A 20,443-nucleotide genomic window follows, 5' to 3' on the forward strand; every position below is an offset into this window, starting at 1 on the left:
GAGGACCTGGGGAATTAGGAGAAGGGCGTTGGGGGAAATTGGAAGGGGAGGTGATCAATGAGAGACTATGGACTCTGAAAAACAATCTGAAGGGTTTGAAGAGGTGGGGGGGTGGGAGGTTGGGGGAACCAGGTGGTGTGTATTAGAGAGCGCACAGATTGCATGGAGCACTGGGTGTGGTACAAAAACAATGAATACTGTTATGCTGAAAATAAATTAAAAAAATGATTAAAGAAAGTAAAATGAAAACCCACAGAATAGAAGAAAACTTCTGTAATCATATATTTGACAAATGATTTGTATATGAAGAATTGTTTTTGAATTGTCACAATTAAATAAAGATAAATAACCCAGTTTTTAAGTGGCCAAAGATCTGAATGGACAGTTCTCTGAAGAAGATATACAAGTGGCCAATAAGCAGAAGATAATATACTCAACATCATTAGCCATTAGGGAAAGGCAAATCAAAACCATGAAATGTGACTTTATATTCACCAGGATGGCTATATTAAAAAAGACACAACAAGTGCCAGCAAAGATAGACTTAACTCTCATAAACTGCTACTGGGAATGGCAAATGGTGCTGTCACTTTGGGACCTAGTTCAGACGTTCTGTAAATGGCTAAACACAGAGTTACCTAGGATCCTACATTCACTCCCAGGTACATAAACAAGAAATATGAACACATATCCAGAGAAAAACATGCACATGAAGGTTCACAGCAGCAATATTTAGAAGAGTTAAAATGTGGAAAACAAGTCCAATGCCCATCAGCTGGTGAATGAATGAACATATCGTGTAATATCCACACAATGGAGAATTACTTGGCCATAAAATATACACTGTCATGTGTAACAACACCGATGAACCTTGAAAACGTTGTGGTAATTAAACGACGTAACTCCCAAAAGACTGCATGCTATTATGGTCCCATTTACATGTAACGTCCAGAGTGAACAAATCTACAGAAACTTAAAGCAGATTAGCGTTTGCCCAGACTTTGAGGTGATAAGGTGACTGGGACATGATGATGAAGGGGTGTGGTGTTTCTTTTTGGGGAATGAAAATATTCTGAAATTGATGGCAACAACAGATGCACCATTCTCTGAATATACTATGCCATGTGAATTTTATCTCAGTAAAGCTGTGAAAAGGAAAAATAAAGAGCTAAATACAAAACTACTAAGGCACTGGGTTCCATCCCAGCAATCTGGCTCAGAGCCAAGAGTCATCATTTTCTTTATGTATATAATAATCATCTGTAGTACAATACAAGTAAATGAAAGTTATTTGCTTTTGTCCATATGTTTTTGTACAAAATGTGTGTGTGGCTCTCCATTTGAATTCCTCAGAGGTCTGAGGAATAGGCCCATCAGTCCTTGCCTGGAGCTTAGCCTTACTGTTTCCACACAGTAAATTTTCAGTAGCAGTGTATCAAGTCAGTGAATTAACCCTGCTCATATCTGAGAGTTTAAGGTGGTAATACAAGTGTGCCTATGTAGGAAAATTGAAACCACAGACAAGTAGCTGAAGAAAAATATTTTTGATCTTTTGTTTTCAACAACTCAGAAAACACTGTTTACATAAAAACCTGTAGGTAGTCTCTCTTTAGAAGTTAACTTCATATTAACCAAGAGATACAGTACTAATTTGGAACCTCTAAATCATTCTGAATCTGGTCATCCCTAATTTTCACAGAGATCATAGGAAGAGAATGCCTGTCAAGTGAAAGGAAAAGGATAAGAGATTTAAGCCTGGTGAACTGCAACTTTTCATCCTTTCTTCTGTTACAGTCACATCATGAAGAAAAACATCTAAGCACTTCAGTTGAATTTAAGCCAACTGTGCTGAAGTCACTTCCAAACATTTAAAATTAGCAAAGCATTAAAATGAGGGCTTTGAGGGCTTGCTTCAGAGAGCAGGGTAGCCAGATACTCAAGGAGGACCTGGAGGAAAGCTTTTATAGAATTCAAATTTCAAGGCTAGGGGGAAAAAAAGGGTATCAAATTTACAAATTAGCTTATTCAAATTTAACCATTAATCCTTTTCTGGCTAGTCTATACAATTTTGTAAGCAATAAGCTGTTTCTTTCTTGTCTTCCCAAAACATCTGCAGTATTTAATTTGTGAAGACATATGTCAGGGACAGGGCCTCTGCAAAGAAACAAGAAAATTAGTTTTAAGCTTGCACCTTGCTTCTACGTCCTATTTTCACAACCAGGTTTTGAGCACTGGGTGAGCTGAAGCTTCTCACTACTGTCACTTTGGTCTGGGATGTGTGTGATCCACACATTATTTACTAAAAATCATCCCAACTAGAATCAATGTGAGCATTTCATTAAAACAAATGTCATCACACCAGACCATTGTAAAAGGGTATACATTCTTTTCTGAGATTAAGAAAGAAATACTTTTACTTTTGCCTGTCTGTCCTCTTTCTGTGAGACAGTCATTTTGAAATAAAACAATAAACACGAGAATCTATGTAACATAGGAGAATGGGCACTGAGCTAGGAGACCCTGGAATTAAATTCTGCACCCTGGTCCTAGCACTTAACTTCTGAGCCCTCTCTGTGAGATGATAGAACCAGGAAGAAAGTCCAGCCAACTTCAAGGCCCACAGTGATACTCCAGAAGTCTGCACGGGTCAAGTGGAGCAGAGGAACAAAGCATAACATATAAGGACAGGTCTGCTCTCATATTTATGTATATACCCTACTTATGTGCTCCAGAGCCTCACTGGGTATGTCACATGACCACGTTGTTTTCCACATAATCTTACTGTGTTCTTTGTGCTATGTCGGATGGTTCTATCATCTCAGAGAGAGGGCTCAGACTGAATGTAACTGCAGAAGAGACAGCTTAGAAAATCAAAGATCTAAATGACTTTCTTCTGTTTATCTTACATTTCATTCACAAACTGCTGCTAGTAAAAACACAGCCATTTTAAAAATGGAATCACATTTATTCCCTTCTACAACTTCTTCCAAGGTCCTCTTTATCTTTCCCAATTGGAAGGGGAGGTGTAAATAAATGCTACTTCGTGCTTGTTTTTAGCTCATATAAAATTCTTGTTTCATTTTTTGGGCCCTTGAAGACTAGATAAGTGATGCAATATCAAGACAATCATTACCAAAAGGTCAATGCAATTAATTCTTCTAACTAATATGGATTTTCACAGTTTAGGAAAAAAAAAATAGATTACTAGGGCACCCAGTTGGATGAGTCAGTTAAGCAGTGCGCTTACTAGGGCTTACTAGGGCTCCCAGGTGGAAAAGTCAGTTAAGCAGTGCGCTCAGGCATGGGTCTCAGGGTCGTAAGATTGAGCTCTGCTGTGAGCATGGAGCCTGCTTGAGGTTTTCTCTCTTCCTTTCCCTTTGACCCTCTCACTTTTCTCCCTCCTCCCTCCCTCTCTTAAAAAAAAATAAAAAGAAAAGAAAAGAAAAAAAAAGATTGCCACTTTAAAAATATTCAGTTTCAGAATGGGATCTAGTATTTGTGAGGTCATCTGGCTGTGAACAGCAAGCTTCTGGGCGTTCTGAAAAATCTTACTATACATTGTGATTTTTAAGCTAACAGCAACAATAGGAAGCACTGTTTTAAACCTAGCCTCTGTTCTCTGTGAGGCAAATAACCATAGTTTTTACTATCATAGAACAACTGAAATGTGTTGTTGCTAGTATAGGCATAGCCTCAACCTGCCCTGACAGGCATACAGGGTAATCTATTTGTAGAGGGATCTTTCTCTTTCTATTTCCATGTGTTTTATTTCACAGAGTTGTTATAAACAAAAAGTAAAATCCAAGTCTTTGTTGTGAGAGAACAGACTCTTTGATAGATATGTGAATTTGCTTTGAAGTGACAATTGTCCGTATGTTTTGCTATGCTTTTGAACAAAAGAAAGAGTTGTGTGTAATTTTAATGAGTCAACACATAAATCTTGTCTTATCCTCCTACTATATTGCCCATTTGGCCATGGGGGAGTGGAAACAGGGGGAGAGGCAGAGAGAGTATCTTAAGCAGGCTCCACACCCATCATGGAGCCCAACATAGGGCTAAATCTGAAGACCCTGAGAGCATGACCTGAGCTGAAATCAAGAGTCCAAAGGTTAACCACTAAACCACCCTGGTGCAGCTACAACTTCTAATTACATCCAAGAAGAATGAATCCCATGAATCTTAAATTGGCTCATATAATGTTTATTTACTTTCTTGCATATCCAGGGTATATCTTTGGTGAACATTCAACATGAGAATATCAGAAATAGAAGGGCTCTAAGAGACTGTGTAGTCCACTTTTTCTCATTTCCTAGATTAGGAGATGAAAGCCCAGAGAAGTGACTGAACTGCCTTGGGTTGCAAATCTCAAAAGTGGTGAGACTTACTACAAACAGTAGGATCTCAAACAAAAATAATATTCTTCCTGTAGTTTGATTACATTCTGTTGCATGTGACTCTCAATAGATGAGGTAGGTACACTCTTCATTTAACTCCTTGTTCTTCTGATAATCTTGTAACTAAGGAAACATGGTGTAATTAGCCTGGATATGGACCTCTGTGTTAGGTCTCCATGAGAAAGCTCCTGAGATTCTCCATGAGAAACTCCTATTTTAGAGACACTTTTACAGAAGAATATTGGTGACCCTTATTTGATTATTCATTCTCATATTTAACAGCCATCACTCTCAGGAAGATTTCTTTGTAAAAAGGTTTCAAATTTGGGGTCCATGAATCCCTAAGGAATCCATGTTATGCAGGTCTCTGGACCCCTTGGAGTTACATGCACAATGTAATTCACAGCTTTTTAAAAATTTTCAGAGAACCTCTACCCAAGATCAATGTGGTTCCTCAGTCTACAGATTAGTAGTGATTCTTTTTGTGTTACCTTCCTTGTAGGACACTTTCTATCTTCCATAATATGACCCGGCATTAAAGTGAAGATTATTTCTCCTTCTGAATGAAGAACTCCAGATCATATTAGCATTTCTCACAGCCTCTTCTTCCCTCAACACTTTCAATCCTATCTATGGTTGTCTTTTGAACATTTCTAAATTCTTTGTAAACCTGAAAGGTGAGGAGTGCCGAATTAGAAATCCTCTATGAATGAAGCTTCAGTGAGGAGCACAGATCTTCCGCATATGATGTCAGAGGTCTAGGGACCACATAAGGAAGGCTGCTGAGATAGATCCAGGAAGGTGGTTCTACTAAGATAGACTATGTATATCCTAATCTAGCTCAACATGGAGTAAGGAACCCAGGGAAGACTTAAAGGATTCTCACATTTCAAAGTTCAAGGTTGGTAAATAGATGCTGAATAAAGTGGGTTTGGAGGATTGGTGGGAGGAATCTAGCACAGGCTCAAAGGTGAAACAGAATTCTCAGAATACATGCCTGTGAACAAACCGCTATCCTTCTTAGGAACATTAACCCGTATTTTACAGTTGATATTCTTCACATGGGGACAAACCACTGGACCTCACAGTGCAAGTACTTGTCTCCCATATTTTCCTTCTCCCCTCCACCTCTGCAGTCACACTAGCCTCAGAATGGTGGATTGATGAGAGTTATGTTCCCAAGAGACATGAGTAGTTGCAACAGTGGGATGGAGCTAACCATCTGTAAGATAGAACATAGGTTATCAAAACCACAGACTTTTCTGGGAATCTGATGAAAACCGTGGGTTCTCTCTCCAGAAAGAAGGCATAAGTACATACCATCTAAACGAGAGAAATACACAATTGAACCATCCCTGAAACTCATTCCTAGTTAATAATTCCTGATTGAGAAGTATGGTATTGTCTATTTTTCACCCATTTGCTTCCTGTCTTTTTCTCATGGTTTATATAACTGTGTCAGTTGTCCTCTGCATTGTACTAAGGAGGTTGGAGCATAGAGTTTCCACATGTGAGCCAAAAGATTAAGGTGGGCACAGCAACACTGAGGCAGGATGCTAGTGACAGTAAATGTGGAGAGATACTGAGGACACGGTGATAAGAATTGTGTCAAAGAAGTCCAGTATCCCTTTCCAATGGATGGTTATTCCCCTGTTCTGGTGCTAGGATATAGGTTTGATTTTACTAGAAGCAGTTCCTTTATGAATAATGTAATGATGTGTACTGATCCTGAGGCAGTTAGTTTTGTATAGTTCCTCCTAAAGCAGCACCTAGTTCCCAGGATTGCTGACCTAGGCCCGCTGGTGGTAGGGGAGACCTCTGGCCAGTATAAGATGAGAGAGTAGAGCAGGAAAAATGGCCAAAGCCTGAAATTCACCCCTGGCCATTGAGGAGCATATTGGCGATTTTACCTATTTGTTTCCAGCGGCAGGCCCACTGACTCTATCTAGAATGGTAAATCTATAAGGTGTAATTTAGAGAGAAATTATCTGGAATGTACAAATCGAATAAATCTCCATTAACCAAAAATCATAGGTCCTCTGAAACAATGTACTTGAATTATAGTTAACCCTATGTTTATATACCACTAAGAAAGAAAAAAAAATGCCTTTTTTTTTAAGTTACAGTAAGAAAAAAGAAATCTGTTTGGAAGATGGGATCCTAAATATGTAAGTATTTAAGTCTATTAAATATGTAAGAATCTAGTCTCTTTTGCTGTAGAAGATTTCTTTTGTCTCCCTTTACTTGATCTCTTCAAATCCTGACTTTCTTTGAGGCCCAGTTTAGGGTCTGTCCTGCCTATGAAACAGAGATAATAGAGCTACTCAATGGAATTTTGGAATATAAATGAGATACTCCACTTCTGCCTTTAGCAGAGGGGATGGACATAGTAAACAATATATCTATTAGCTACGGTTGATGCTAATTTTCCCAAATACTCTGATCAACATTTAACCTCCTCACTCTCTGTCCATAAAAAAAATATTTAAAGCCTCTACCACTTTTGGACCCTTACTATCCTAGTTAAAATGTTATGTCACCTCTACAGTGAGATTGGGGTCTCTTTGAGAGGTAAGGGCAGGGAATACAAAATTTGCTGAATTGGTTTCAAAATTGGCACTTACTCACTTTACAAGTCACATGGTCTTCATTTCATTTATTTATGTATTTCTCAACAGAAAATGAAAACACTTGCAGAAAGGAGGAGGAGTGCCCCATCTCTTATCCTGGATAAAGCCCTACAAAAAAGGTCAAGTACCAAGTAATTGAATAGGCTTCTTTTACACATTTGGCATGTTTTGTTTTTGTTTTTAGGTTTTTTTTTTTTTAATGTGTGAGGGTTTTTTGTTTGTTTTCTATCAACAGCAAAATTCTCTGTTTATTAATAGTATGACTTCTGTGTTGATATTTAATAAGGTATGTATTTTATGTGACTCATAAAGACTTCTAGAGCTGGTGTGTATGATCAGTTGCTTTAAAACTACGTTAATAATCTTCTATGACCTGTTACACAAATATGCAGGCTCTGCATATTGTTGCAGCTTAATGATAGAAACATGTAGCCATCAGAATACTAAAAGATGAGTTATTTTAACCACCACCTATCTTGGTTTTGCACAGACTTTAGCTTATTTTTTATCATAAGGTGATACTTGTGCCTGGGCATGAGACAAATTTTTCCAGTTTTAAATATGAAGAAAGATAACCAAAATGAGATTATAAAAAATGGAATGCTGATTTATTATAGGCATTATAAAATTAATTAATGAATTTATCAGGATGTTTGAAGTGGGAAAACAGGCTAATTTTCTATAGAAATGACAATTTTACCTAGGAAGACTAAATACGGTTTCAATAGACATTTTCAGGAAGTCTTTCATAATATGTCGAAATTGAATGAATATTCAGTCATCAACTTTTTCATTAATTTTTCAATGGAATTTTAAGCAGGAGGAATTTTTATGTTCAAAGGAATCCTGTGATGATTTTCCTCTAATCTGTGAATCATTTTATATAAAGGGAAATCCTTATCACCTTTTCTTAAAATAAGAGTATAATTAATATTTCTATGAATGATGTGCTAATTGAACATAAAATCTGTATGAAGTAGTGTTTTTTTTTTCAGCGCCAAAAATAAATTATAGAACCAAATCCCAATTAGTGAAACTTCTAGAGTACTGTGGTCACTCTCTTAGTACTCAGCATGTTCTCAGACTCTGGCAGTTCCCACACGTGTCCTTAGAAGACACATTAGGCATTGGGTTGAACAGGAAATATAAATTACTTTTAATAGAAGCCTAATCAAAATGTAATTAGAAAGATAATCTTCTTCCAAATAAATAATACTTTTCAGAGTTTATAGAAATGACTTCTGGATTATTGGCATTAATTTATCTTTGCCTTTGTGTGGAAAAAAGATAATGGTAACATTTTCACAGTTTGACAGTGATTATCGAGAAAACTCAAGAGTAAGTATTGTTCAATGGAGGCAGACAGAAGAGGCGGAATTATTAGTACAACTGTATATATGGATATACTGTAAATACAAAAATAGCTTTATTATCTACTTTTGAAAAGCAGTATTAGGTATAATTTCTTATTGCAAGCTTCTAGGATAGATATGTTTCAGGCTTTTCAATTATAAGGAGTCCTTATATCAGTGAATTTTTAGCCCAAGATCAGGTGTCATTAGTGGCCTACTTACTCCCAAGCTTGTGAGAATCTGTAATCACAGGCATGTAGATACTTAAAGTTTGTGTTTGGAAGTTTGGAATATTGTGGAGCATTTGCATTGGTCTCAGTGATTTAGAGGGCAATGGCCAGAGATGGTAGGTATCATGTAGTGCACAGGGTATCCTACACATCAAAGATTTGTGGGGACCTCCATGGCTTTGAGGGTTCCATGCATGACATGTTTGTGTAGGGAGCTGAAAAACTTTATATAATTGTTTCTGCCTATAACTTCACTTCATTTGATGTATTAAGACAAAGTATTTTTATATGATTTTGTTTTAATAAACACTAAATTTTCTGCAAGTGCCACTACCTCGCCTATCAAAAGTTAATTGTACCCCATACTGTTTGAGATGATTTCAGAAAATAATTTGACTTCATTTTCCTGTACTTGTGTGGTATGGCTTCTTACCCTCTGCCTTTTCTTAAACTTAAATATATGATTTGTAAGTACTATAACCATATGAGTCCGTCATTGTCTTTTAGTATAGTCCTGCAAGAGCATATACCTATTGAAATATATAATTTACTAGTGATTACGTTTATTTTATTTTCTTTATATTGCTATTAGGGAATTATATAGATATTTTTGAAATTCTTTTAAATATGTCTGAATTTCATTTCATGGTAGAAAAGGAGGGATGGAAATGAATACATACATGTGGACATCTGTATCCCATTAGGGAATTGGGTCTCATAGGGTTGAGATAGAAGAGGCAGATGAAGTACTGCATTAGTAATGCTGACAACACCTACCCACCTTAGTGAAATTGTGGTGAATTAGAGAACCAAGGCACTAAGACACAGTTGTGTCTTTCCCAATCCTGCCTTCCCATTACCTCTGGAATAATTAGGGCTTACATTAGACCCAGTTCCTAGATTTCTGCCTCAAGAATAATGAAATATGGTGAACTTGTGTCAAGATAACCACCGGAAATAAAAGTATATTTAAGTGAAATTTGGACATGTTTTAATCTTCAATTTATTTCTTATGAGTTTCTCCAGGTCAGGAAAATGAGTGCATAGCACAGGGGAATAGGGTCTTCATCTATCATACAGAAATAGGGCTTTTACTCTGTGCAGTGCTGGGCAGTCAATGTATAGAAAGAGAAAGCTGCTGGGTGTTGAATGTGTACAAGGTTTTTGTACATAATGTCGCTGCATCACAAAGAACCATAAATGTCTTCTAGTCTGGTGGTTTCCAGAGCTTTCTAGTTATTGTTCTGCAGTGGGATCCAGAGAATTGCACAATTGTCAGAGACTCCTCATGGTTGATTTCAATACACCGTTGGTGGAGAATCACTATGGCAAGCTACAAAAGAATCCCTTTTTTCAAAGAGTAATTTTAGGGAAGCCTGGGTGGATTGGTCATTTAAGTGTCCAACTCTTGATTTCCACTTAGGTCCACGGTCTAAGCGTTGTGAGATCAAGCCATGTGTTTTGCTCCATGCTCAGTACTGAGTCTGCAGGAGATCCTGTCTCTTCCTCTGCACCTTCCCACCCCCATGCACATGTGCTTGTTCTCTCTCTCTTAAATAAATAAATGAATAAATAATTAAAAAAAGAATTTTGCTTTACTGTCAGTTGCACGCAGGAAACATGAAAACGTTACAAATGCTAAGCTGATAGCACACTTGTTTTAAGTGGAAATATGTAGAATAAATATAGAACCTAGAAAGAAAAAAATAATAATTTTTACTATTTCTTTATGAGAAATATCATGTGAATGAACCTGTAAAAGAAATAGAGTACTCTAGCACTTCAAATTTCTTTTTTTTTAATTTCTTTTCAGCATAACAGAATTCATTGTTTTTGCAACACTCCCAGTGCTCCATGCAATACGTGTCCTCCATAGTACCCACCACCTGTCTTCCCCAACCTACCACTCCCGTGCCCCCACAAAACGCTCAGGTTGTTTTTCAGAGTCCATAGTCTCTCATGGTTCATCTCCCCTTCCAGGTTCCTCAACTCCCTTCTCCTCTCCATCTCCCCGTGTCCACCGTGTTATTTGTTATGCTCTACAAATAAGTGAAACCATATGATAATTGACTCTCTCTGCTTGACTTATTTCACTCAACATAATCTCTTCCAGTCCTGTCCATGTTGATACAAAAGTTGGGTATTAATCCCTTCTGATGGAGGCATAATACTCCATAGTGTATATGGACCACATCTACCTTATCCATTCATCCATTGAAGGGAATCATGGTTCTTTCCTCAGTTTGGTGACTGTGGCCATTGCTGCTATAAACATTGGGATACAGATGATCCATCTTTTCACTACATCTGGATCTCTGGGGTAAATACCTAGTAGTGCAATTGCAGGGTCATAGGGAACCACATGCTCCTCTCACTTGATGCAGAAAAAGCATTTGACAAAATCCAGCATCCATTCCTTATCAAAATGCTTCAAAATATAGGGATAGAGGGAACATTCCTGAACTTCATAAAATCTATCTATGAAAGACCCACAGCAAATATTATCCTCAATGGGGAAAAGCACACAGCCTTCCTGTGAGATCAGGAACATGACAAGTATGCCCACTATCACCAGTCTTGTTCAACATAGTATTAGAAGTCCTAGCAATGGCAATCAGACAACAAAGAGAAATAAAAGCTTTCCAAATTGGCAATGAAGAAGTCGAACTCTCTCTCTTCACAGATGATATGATTCTTTATATGGAAAACCCAAAAGATGCCACCCCCAAACTACTAAAACTCATATAGCAACTCAGTAACGTGGCAGGATACAAAGTCAATGTACAGAAATCAGTGGTTTTCTTATACACTAACAATGAAAATAAAGAAAGGGAAATTAGAGAATAGATTCCATTTACTCTAGCACAAAGAACCATAAGATACCTGGGAATAAACCTAACCAAGAGGTAAAGGATCTGTATTTGAGGAACTAGAGAACACTCATGAAAGAAATTGAAGAAGACACAAAAAGATGGAAGACCATTCCATGCTCTTGGATCGGAAGAATAAACATGGTTAAAATGTCTATACTGCCCAGAGCAATCTGTACTTTTAATGCTATTCTGATCAAAATTCAACCAGTATTTTTCAAAGACCTGGAGCAAATAATCCTAAAATTTGTATGGAATCAGAAGAGACCCCGAATTGCTAAGGAAATGTTGAAAAACAAAAATAAAACTGGTGGCATCATGTTACCTGACTTCAAGCTTTACTACAAAGCTGTGATCACCAAGACAGCATGGTACTGGCATAAAAACAAACACATAGACCAGTGGAACAGAGTAGAGAGCCCAGATATGGACCCTCAACTCTATGGTCAATTAATCTTTGACAAAGCAGGAAAAAATATACACTGGAAAAAATTCTCTTCAATAAATGGTGCTGGGAAAACTGGACAGCTATATGTAGAAGAAGGAAACTCGACCATTCTCTTACACCGTACACAAAGGTAAATTCGAAATGGATAAAAGACCTCAATGTGAGACAGGAATCCATCAGAATCCTAGAGGAGAACATAGGCAGTAACCTCTTCGAAAGCCATAGCAAACTCTTTCAAGATATGTCTCCAAAGAGAAAGGAAACAAAAGCGAAAGTGAACTTTTGGAACTTCCTCAATATCAAAAGCTTTTGCACACCAAAGGAAACAGTTGAGAAAACAAAGAGGCAACGCAGGGAATTGGAGAAGACATTTGCAAATGACAGTACAGACAAAAGGCTGATATCCAAGGTCTATAAAGAACTCTTCAAACTCAACACATGCAAAACAGACAATCAGATAAAAAAAAAATGGGCAGAAGATATGAACAGACATTTCTCCAATGAAGACATACAAATGGCTATCAGACACATGAAAAAATGTTCATCATCACTAGCCATCAGGGAGATTCGAATTAAAACCACATTGAGATACCACCTTACACCAGTTAGAATGGCCAAAATTAGCAAGACAGGAAACAACATGTGTTGCAGTGGATGTGGAGAAAGGGGAACCCTCTTACACTGTAGATGGGAATGCAAGTTAGTGCAGCCACTTTGGAGAACAGTGTGGAGATTCGTCAAGAAATTAAAAATAGAGCTTCCCTCTGACCCTGCAATTGCACTTCATATTTTTTGAATTAAGTACACAGTCACCATAAGATTGCATATTTCTTGTACTGTACCTTACTTAATTTTGGCTTTGTGACAGGGTATTGCTGTTTCTACTGTGGTTTCCTATTAATGTGTTGCTTAGTAATTAATGATGGTAAAGTTTTTGTCCAAGGTTTAGCAAACATCCACATGGGATTTATAAGAATCACTTCACTTAATAGCTGTTGCACCTCAATTTTTATTGAATGTAATGAATATGATCTAATTTTATTTATGCTTTAATAAGACAGTATGTTTATTTCTTGTATCCAGTTTTTTTTAACTTTATTTTTCCACTGTTCCAAGATTCATTTTTTATGCATCACACCCTGTGCTCCATGCACCTGTCCTCCTTAATACCCACCACCAGCTAGTTTTAAAAGACAGGAAGACTTAGGTTTATTGGTGAGTTAACTGTGTTGAAGTGTTATCTCTAGTTTTCTTGGATTAGCCCTTATGGTACGCAAGGAGGGGTCATTTATAGATATTTAACTTTTCTTTTTTGTATGTGGATAACATTCAGATCAGCTAGAGGTGATTTTTGTAAGTAATTATTTTCATTAAGTGTCATCGTGGTTCTCCAACGTGGCTGCATTCAGCTCTTTTTACTCTCAAACGTAGCAGCTTCAGTTCTGTTTTGAGAACAGCCTCACCTCATGTGCTAGCGTCCTCATGGTAACATACTGGGCACCTAATGAGAGGACTTAGTTTCCTTAAACATAAAATGAGAGCATGTAGAACTTATCATCTCATAAAACCCTTCTACCTCCAGTTCTGTGGCTACTTAATTATGATTTGTGAAATTCAGTGCATAGACTTCCTTACACATACTCTGAATCCTAGTCATTCTTAACTAATTGCAGTGTCCTGGGAATACTGTACTCTCACGTTGGCTCAGCTGTCACTTCCTTCACTGCCTCTAACCCATTAGAGATAACATCCAGGCTTCTGGAGCATTTCATTGTAAGCACTCCTGCCCCTGATTTGACCTCACCATCTGTGCCATGCTCACTTGTGGGTCCCTGCCACTTAAAATTACATTTTGTACATAACTTGTGTTCAATTATGATTTGTTGGCTGAATTGGTGACTGAATAAGTGAGTCCATTTCCAGACCAGAACAGATCTTAGTAAGTTTGCACAATTTAGTCGTTTCTTAAGTTTCTGCCTTTCTTGCCCTCCTATAGGTAGTCAACACTGTGAGACTTTCCTTGCTCATCACTATTATTGGTGAAATTCTGGCTAGGGAGAAAGGCAGAGTCCTTTCGACAAAGTGACTCTGAGTTATTGTTAGGAAGTTTTTTTTTAATGCAGCAAAATACCCCACAAACTCATGTGTCTGATCTAGAAACACCACATTTATTGGCATTCTCATCGTATTTCTTCACTGTTTACTCAGGGAGAGATTCAAGTCATAGAAAGTTTCCCTCCAGAAATTCACTTGTTTTGTTTTGATAGGTACCACCCTGTAGAAGTTATGCAGAAATGTCTCCACTTTTGTTTGACGTTACCATCTGTTAGCACTTTTCAGTTGATATTCACCTATTTCCATCCCCACATCAAAATTAATTGATTGTGTATATGCTCTTTGCAAGACTTCGTGCCAGGGACTTATATAGTTTCCCTTGTTGATCTCTGCTCCCTGCTGCTGAGAGGACAGTCAGGGAAGCATTGTGGTGCCACAGGAACTGCTGGGGCTTTAGCTGCATTCCCATGTCAGCTGTTTATCCTGACTTTCTGTGTGACCTTGAAAAAATCACCTAATCTCTGAGTCTCAGTGGTTTCCTCTGTAAAGTTTAAATATAATGCTTGCATCACAAAATACAAAGTGGGAAAATTCTCAGAAGATTGACTTTGTTATTATTCGTTGCCTCTTTCCTTCCCTGAGGTATATTTTATTTTCAGGTCTTAAACCTCCTGACTCATCCAGCAAAGTCAAATTTGTTAGTGAAGAGTTCCTACTTCATTATTATACATCATTATATCTTTGTATAACCAGAAGCGAATCATTGAGCCTGGCTCCTTATGTGGTGGACATTGAGTCAAAGATTGGCTCTAGGTCACAGAGTTGATTAATAGACTTAGAGATGGGATTGGAAATGACAGTCCTCTGGTTTTGATGGTGTATTCTTTGAATCATTCAAAGAGAAGGACTATGGTCTAGAGTCTTAGAGCATGAGTTCTTGAGCCAGATTGCCAGGTGTGACTCCTGATACTGGTCCTTACTAGCTTTATGATGTTTTAAATTTCTAAACCAGGAATACTAACCTATCTCTTAAGATTGTAAGGAAGACTCAGTCAGTCTCCCATATGAAAATTCCTTAATGGAATCACCAGCATGTAATCAGTGCTCTGTGTATGAAGGTTATTGTTAGTAGTAGTAGTACTATTAGTAGTGCTAGTAGTAGCAGTAGTAACAACAGAAGTAGAAGTACACAGAATGCTCATAGGAAAACTGTCTGAGCCCCAGGGAAAATTAGAAATAAAAAGGATGAAAGATGCAGTCTAGAAGCTAAAATGAACTCTAATATTAAATTTATTTTATAAGATAGGGGCGCCTGGGTGGCTCAGTGGGTTAAAGCCTCTGCCTTCGGCTCAGGTCATGATCTCAAGGTCCTGGGATCGAGCCCCACATCCAGCTCTCTGCTCAGCAGGGAGCCTGCTTCCTCCTCCTCTCTCTCTCTCTTCCTGCTTCTCTGCCTACTTGTGATCTGTCAAATAAATAAATAAAATCTTAAAAAAAAGATAATTATATTTCTGGGTCTGGCCTAATGCAATATTGACTCAGGATATCTGATATTTATTCTTGGTAGACTCAGTCAACTCCTGAGTTCTCCCTAAGCAGAAGTTCAAAGTATGCATGGAATGATTCTGGGAAATGAGGTGCTAAGACAAGGAGCATTGACGTGGTTTGCTTGGCCCCTCCAGAAGAAGGGTCTCTAGGAAATCCATATGTGCCGAAGCTATGAATCAAGATGAGACACATATAGGATTGGCCACCTTGGGATAAGGTTGCTAGGATGAGTGAGCCACATCTGAAGGTGTTGGAGATCTAGGACAAGCAGCTGTTTGCTGGCTGGATTCTGCTTCCTTTTGGTCAGATCACTCCTGTTGTGCATGACTACACACGCACAGACACACACACACACACAGACACACACACACGAACATTACCTTACCTAGACTATGCCCCATTGTGTTCTACACATTTCTCATTAACCCATTTCCTTTTCTCCTCTGTTATGTTAGCATTTTAACTTTAATCTTCATCTAAGGTAGCTGATAACACATCATCCTTCCATTTGCAAGGAGTAGAGTACATTTGTACTCTGGAGTGTTTTACTAAGAAGAGTACTACTTCTACTTTCATAACAGAATGAAAAACCACCTCCACTTGTGATTATTCAGTGCAAAATTCCCAGACATGATAACTGGAATGAATCGAATGACCTCATAAAGGCCATTCTCATACTGAAGACACTAAGACAGTTATGGTCACAGTTAAATATAATTTACAGGAAAGGTCAGTTTCTAGACTTTCTTTTGGAACTCTGTATACCTTCCGTACCATGATACAGTTTCTTTGTACAAGATTTTGAAATAAAATTTTGAATTTTAGAGGAATTATTTAAAAATCCTTAATACCATTTCAGAGTCACAAATAAACTGCATAGACACATTTTCTTAGAAGAAAACCTGTGTAGATACTCATCATTCTGCTGCCTTGTACTCTGTGCCAGCCGGCTCTGCAGGAGGCCTCTTCTTACAGTTAGGGACCATGCATCTATTGGTTTTCATGGAGAGATGCATAGATAATTCAGGGCGTGTGATCAGAAGAACACAAAGTAAGATTAAATACATGAAGATTGCCAGTGGCCTGAAAGATCCCTATTTCCTTGTGAGGAACATTTTCCAAAGGTGTAAAATTCGATTGTAATGGAAAGAGACACCTATTGCTTTATAACATGGCAAAGTTGGCAAATTTTTACCAAAATGGGAGTCATTGCTTTTTTTTTTTTTTTTTATGGAAAAAGGCTTTCAGACCCACAGGTCACCTTATTCTTTTCAAACTACATTTCATCTTCTTTAAAAATAATCTGATACATCTGTTCCTGGTATGTTGTGCTGTTTTCCTATGGCATGATGCTGGGAAGGCATAATTAGAAGATTATATTAAGTATCTCCACTTTCTAGTGTACATTGAAAGTCAAATTGATTTATTTTTGCACTTGCAGAACAATGTATCCATTTAATTTCTTCTTCCCAAATATAGCTTAATTTGCTAACTACAGTTAGATTCAATTTCATCTTTCATATTGGCACCAGGAAAGCACTGACTGCCTCATTAGTGATATTTACTCCCCCTTCTGCACCCCTCTCCACAGGGCAGGCAACTGTTCTCAAACATCCTTACTCTACTGGACTAGGTCCTCACTTCCCCTGTGCATCTTGAAAGCTAGGATTCCTCAGAGGAGCTTTAAAGTTCCATTACTGACCTTCCTTCAGAACCCTGAAAAAGGACTGAGGAGGGATGTGGGAGAATAATTGTCACTATGATTAAGAAGCGTCATAAAATGGTGGTTAAGAAAGCATAAGCCCTGCAGCCATCCTACCAGGGTAGAATCTGGCCCTACTTCTTACCAAGACAGAGAACTCTGACAAGTTCTTTAACCTCTGAAGGGCTCGCTTTCCTCATCTATAAAATGAGTATAAGCTCATAGGGGCTTCAGAGAGTTGGTTCTATAATGTATCTGAAACACTATAAGTATTATGTAAGATTTTTATTAAATAAAACTGTTGAAAATAAATAAATTCTTGCTCTGCCATGTCATGTGGGGTATAATTTTCTTAGTGTTCCATGATTAGGTATTGTTTTATCAGCTTGACTAACTGCTTTGTGAGTGAAGGGACCATGTCTTCTGTTCTTCACATCTCCATGTTCAGTAGTGGGTATAGAACAGAGACTCTGTAATATTCACTGAGCTGAATGAGTGAGTTTTTCTTCTTCCAGCTAAGTAAGACAGTTCTCAGTTGGAATGGAAATAAAGGTAAGAGTCCACTACTGCCTGAGAAAGTAACACAACCAGTATCAGAAAACCACAAAAAGAAGTATCAATTCTGGAGTGACTGGCCGTTTAATGCATGTGATGCAATGCTCCTGTGTATACAATATCATCTGTACTATGAGTCCCTACCACTTGTTCTCTGATGTATAGCTTCTGTGTATTGAGAGGACACAGAGAACAGGGTCTTGTTCCTGTGCAGTCAGTGTTTGACCTTGGTAGGGTCACCTAGCCTTTCTGCAACAAGGACTGGTTGCTCATCTGTCAGTGGCAGGGAGGAGGGGAGAATGAGTTTGACTAAATCATTTATGTACTTCTCCCATCAGTCGTCAACTTCTCAGTTTTGTTTTATACGGATTGTAGCTTCATCACATGAAGAACAGAAAATGGTAGGACTGTTCCTTGCAAGACTTTTTGTCACAAGGCTTGCATCCCCAGGAGTGTGTCCATGGTACTACTAAGGATACGAATCCCATCTATTCTTTCATTTGAAAAGGTCAAACATTTACTTGTGTGGGATCTTTGGTCTCCTTATTGTTATAATGTTATTTTGGTAGCTGGCCTCCATAATGACCCTAGTGATTCCCACCTCCTGGTATTCATGCTCTTGACAATGCCTTCCCACACCAATCAGAACTGATCTGTGTAACCAGTAGAATATTGCAAAAGTGATGGTGTATCACTTTGAAGATTAAGGTCGAGCTTCTGACTTAAATGTTGTCAAACTCTGTCTCTCTGATCTCTCGTTCTGTGGGAAAAGGTGTCCTGAACAGTCCTATGTAGAGGCCAATAGGGGAGGAACTGAAGCCTCCAACCTGCAGTCATATGAGTGAGCTCAGAATCAGGTATTCTAACCCCAGCCAAGTTTTTAGCAATTGCAGCCCCAGCTTGACTGCAGCCTCCTAAGGGATCTGAGTCAGGACTAGCCAGCTAAGCCACTCCCTCTTTCCTGAGCAGTAGAAACTGTGTGGGACAATACATGTTTGTTTTAAGCTGCTATGTTTGGGGGAATTTGTTAGGCATCAATAGATAACCAACAGTCATCTTCACTTTACTAAACCAGCTTTCTAGAATGTTTCTGCCATGTACTTTTTATGTCTTATTACAGCTAGAGGTGGACAGATAGGAACACATACTGTTTCCATTTGCAAATGAAAATGTTCACTTTCCAGATCATGTAGTTTGTTGGAAAGGGGGCCAGATGGCATTCTTCCTTTCTTTAATCCGTTTTACTGAGATACAGTTTATGCCATAAAATTCATCCATTTAAAGTATACAATTCAGGGGAGCCGGGGTGGCTCAGTGGGTTAAAACTCTGCCTTTGGCTCAGGACATGGTCTCAGGGTCCTGAGATTGATCCCCACATCAGGAATCTCTGCTCAACAGGAGCCTGCTTCCACCTCTCTCTGCCTGCTTCTCTGTCTACTTGTGATCTCTCTCTCTCTGTCAAATAAATTAAATCTCAAAAAAATTCAAGTATACAATTCAATTATTTTTAATATATTCACAGAATTGTGCCACTATTCTCACAGTAATCTTCTTTTGAGATTTTATTTATTTATTTAAGAGGAGACCCTGGGCACAAGTGATGAGAGGAGCAGAGGGAGAGCAGAGGGGATCTAAAGCAGACTTCCTGCTGAGCAGCAACTCTGACAGGACACAGGGCTCTACCCCAGGACTGCAAGATCATGACCTGATCCGAAACCAAGACTCTAATGCTTAACTCTCTGAAGCCATCCCAGCGTGCCTATTACCATAGACCTAGAAAGTTATCATCCCTCCTAGAAGAAATCCCATAGCCATTAGCTGTCCTTCTGCTATATCTCCCATGTCCTTTCTTCCCCATCTGCAGTTCTAAGCAGCCACTCATCTCTTTTCAGTTCCTATAGCTCCACCTCTTCTAAACATTTTGTATAAATGCAGTTATGCACTGTGTGGTCTTTTTTGACTGGCTTCTTCCAGCTGGTGCAATGTTTTCATGGTTCTTCCGTGTTATACCTTACATTAGTACTTCATTACTTTCAATTGTAAAATAAGATTTCATTAGGTGGTAGATTCACCACATTTGGTTTATTTCCTGATCAGTTCATGGGCATTTGGATAATTTCCACTTTGTAGCTATTATGAATATTGTTGTTGTGAAAATCTATATACAAGTTTTTTTGTGGACACATGTATCATTTCTATGGTGGAATTGTTGGGCCGTGTGATAATCCTGTGTTTAGCTCATTAAGGAGCTGCCAAACTGTTTTCCAGCACAGCTTCAGTCATACACTCCTGCCAGCGACATGGAAGAGCTCTGCTTTTTCCACGCCCTTAAGCACCCTTGTGATTTTCTGGCTTTTTGACTATATCTGCCTCAGCCAGCAAGAAGAGGCGACACTTTTTGCTTCTCATTTCATTATGATATTGATCATCTTCTCATGTATTTACCTGCCAGTTGTATCTTTTGGGGGAATTAAAAACTTAGAGCATTTTTAATTCAGTTGTCTTTTTATTAATGAGTTGAAAGAGTTCTTTATGTATTGCCAAAGAGTATTCTTAATAATATGTGCATATATACACAAAGCAAAGCACAGGATTGAAGCACTAATTTGAGGCTTGTGAGGACCCCCAAAGCACCTGAGCCTGAAACATCTGGATAATT

Source organism: Lontra canadensis, unplaced genomic scaffold (genome assembly GCF_010015895.1).
Source record: "Lontra canadensis isolate GAN:19392208 unplaced genomic scaffold, GSC_riverotter_1.0 scaffold190, whole genome shotgun sequence".
Taxonomy (NCBI): Eukaryota; Metazoa; Chordata; class Mammalia; order Carnivora; family Mustelidae; genus Lontra; species Lontra canadensis.